Source organism: Lolium perenne, chromosome 2, assembly GCF_019359855.2.
Source record: "Lolium perenne isolate Kyuss_39 chromosome 2, Kyuss_2.0, whole genome shotgun sequence".
Lineage (NCBI taxonomy): Eukaryota > Viridiplantae > Streptophyta > Magnoliopsida > Poales > Poaceae > Lolium > Lolium perenne.
In genome coordinates, this window is record NC_067245.2 from 16,932,087 (window position 1) to 16,935,637 (window position 3,551).

A 3,551-nucleotide genomic window follows, 5' to 3' on the forward strand; every position below is an offset into this window, starting at 1 on the left:
TGCTAATTAATGTCTACTGGGGACAGCGTGCGCATGTAGATACGGAAAGTACGTTTGAACGGGACTAAGGGCATCTCCAACCGGGCGATCCATCCCGTGCCCGCGCGTCCGGATGGGTCGAAACGGACAAAAACCCGGCCCAACGCGGGGACGCACCGTAAAAGCGGACGGCCGCGGCGTCCGGAACGACGCAAACCCGGTCCAAATCTGGGCCGGGTTTGCGTGGCCGCGGATGGCACGCGGCGTCCTCGCGTGTCCGCCCTGTCCGCCTGGCCGCCCACTGTCGGTGCCCCGGTCCTATTAAATGTGGATCGGGGAAGGGACTGTCCCTATCCAGTCCCCACTTTCCACTCCGACCGCACGCGCGAGCTCGAAGCTTCCGCGCCGCCATGGCCCCGAAGCGCGAGTTCGAGCTGTCCGCCAACGACCACGAGGCCGGCAGCAGCCGGCAAGTCGCGCCGCCGGCGTTCGCGATGGGGCCGCCGGTGCCTCCCAGACGCGACCGGATCTACGTCACCGTAGCGGTGGCGCAGATGTTCTGGGACGCCGGCGTCCAAATGCCGTGGGGGGACGTGCACCTCCCCACGGCCGGCACTGAGCCCAGATCGGGTTCCGGTGCCGCCCATCCCGGCTCCGGCCGCGCCGCTACGCTCGAGATCCGGAGCGCCGCGCTCGGCTGCCGGCGGACCTCCGGCGAGGATCCCGTACGGCGACGCAAGTCCCAACTGGGACTTGTGGTTCGAGGTGGAGCACGATGCGCACCGGCGCACATGCTTCACATCCGCGATGGCGCGGCCTCGCGTGCAGCCAGCCACACCTGCTAGGCGGGCTGGCCGCCGCCCCGGCGGCCTCTACATCAACGAGCCCGCGCCCCAGCCCCGGCCGCAGCCCCAGGAGGAGGAGAACGACCCGGAGCCGCAGGGCGGCGCTCGCGGCGTCCGCGAGCAGCAGGACCTCGACGAGCCGGCCAAATGGCCGCACCTCGCCGAGGCGTTGCGCACCTCCGCGCCGAGGAGGTGGCCAGGAAGGCCCAGGAGGACGCCTGTGCGGAGGCGTGGGCCTTCCTCGAGCCGGCGCGCCGTCAGAGGAGGCTACGCGTCGGCGGCGCTCCGGGAGGAGGAGCGCCGGGCCGCGCGCCCGGCGGAGGAGGAGCGCGGCCACGCGCCCGGCGGAGGAGCAGCTCCGGCAGGAGTCCGCGCGTAGGGCACGGCTGCGCAGCCGGCGAGCCCGCCGAACCCGCACTCCGCACAGGAAAGGGCGCAGTGGGAGCCCGGCCGAGTCCCCGGTGCCCTCCGGCGTGTCGAGCCGAACAGCGCGTCGCCGCCGGGGGGCGTCGTCGTCATCGACGCCGACGATGACGAGTACTACTGGGGGTAGTACTGCCGGCGGCCACCGTGCTCGCAAACCCTGTGTAGGGTTTCTTTTTTTTTTAGTTTAAAGCCCATATAGGGCTTTCTTTTGTGTAAAAATTGCCCAGAATAGGGCTAAGTTTAATTAACCACTAGTTTAATGTTTTCTTTGGCTGTTTTCCTTTTTTATTTTTATTTTTGTTATTTTAATTACATATGCGGTGCGTCCGCGCGTTGGGCGCAGCGTGCGACCCAAACGGACACGCAGACGCGGGGCGCTGTCCGGGTGTCCATTCGGCCACCCAAACGGTCCAAAACGGACGGCCCAGCGCGTCCGTTTGGATCGCCCGGTTGAAGATGGCCTAAAAGAAATCGGTGCTCCAGGTGAATCAGTGGAGGAAGAGGACAAGTTGAACAGTACCATTTCGATTTGAACCGTTGCGCCGCGTGCGACTTGGAGCGTAGCTGTCGAGCGTATATACGTGCCTACAGCTGAACACGGATCTATAATTCTATATACTCATCTATAATTCTATATACTCCCTCCCATCTTTAAAAAACTGCTCAAGTTTATCTAAACTCGGTGTATTTAGACGCGTTCTTAGTGTTAAGGCTGGTGCCAATGCATAGTCTCATTCTCACCCGCCACGTCAGCTTTTTTTCTCACTCTCACCCCACTCTCACCCCACTCTCACCTCACGGTGCCAATGCACAGGCTATAGTGCCAGCTTTACTTCTCTTTCCTCCACGTCAGCTTTTCTCTCTCCTCGACATCAGCATTTCATTTTCAGATTACAACAATATAAATAATGCAAAGAAATTATTTTATTAAACTAAAATTGTTACCGATTACATCATAAAAAAAATTACATAAAAATCTGAAAAGATTACATAAAAATCTGAAAAAATTACATAATCTAGGAATTAGCCCACACATGCTCCATCAAATCATGCTGGAGCTGTGTATACATCGGTGACTCCCTCATTTCGGTGTCCATCTGAATCCTGACTGCTAGGCTTGGTGGTGCATGGTGGTGTATTGCAGGGCCGACATTTGAAGCAACTGTCTCATAGATGTTGTCCAAATTTGTACCACGCTCATCGTCGATGATCATGTTGTGCAGAATGACACATGCACGCATGATCAATCCAAGAGTACGCCTCGAGTAGGAGCGTCCCGGAACTGTTAGAATGTTGAACCTAGCCTTCAACACTCCAAAGGCACACTCGACATCTTTGCGATGCGCTGATTGAGCAGCAGTGAACAATCGCTGCTTTTCACTTTGTGGAAGAGTAACACCTTTCATGAACACCGGGCAGGAGGGGTAGATGCCGTCGGCAAGGTAGTAACCATAGTTGTACTCGTGTCCATTCACCGTGAAGTTCACTACAGGTGCTTCTCCCCTAAGCACATCAGTGAACAACGGCGACTGGTTGAGTACATTGATGTCGTTGTTGGACCCGGCCACTCCAAAAAAGGCATGCCAGATCCAACGATCATACGACGCAACGGCTTCTAAGATTATGGTAGGGTGTTTGATGTCTCCCCTTGTGAATTGACCGGCATGAGCCACTGGGCAGTTCCTCCACTGCCAATGCATGCAATCGATGCTCCCTAACATGCCCGGAAAGCCACGCTTCTCGGCTTTCGCTAACAGACGCTGAGTATCCTCGACATTTGATCGACGGCAAAAGTGTTCCCCGTAACAGGCAATGATGCCCTCACAGAATCTATCTAGACAATCTGATGAAGTTTGTTTAGATAACTTAAGCCACTCAACTATTGTATCTGCAGCGGCTCCATAAGCTAACAGACGCAAAGCCGCAGTACACTTTTGCAGGGGAGAAAAACCAGCACGGTTGAGAGCATCATTTCTTTGGGTGAAATACGGAGAGTATTCACCCAATCTATCCACAATGCGCAGGAAGAGGGATCGTCTCATCCGATACCTTCGCCGAAAGTAGCTCGGAGGATAGTTGCAGTCGTCGGTGAAGTAGTCCTCGAAGAGCCGATCGTGGGCACCCAGACGATCACGCCTGATGAACTCTCGGCGGCGTCGACGTCTTGGCACCACCTCCTCGTTGAGCATCTCCTCCTCATACTCCGCCTGGAATGCAGCGATGAAATCACCCTCCACTCCGTCGCTCGAACTGCTGCTGGACGAAGACATGGCGTTGAGTGGAGTGGAAATGGAGAGTGGA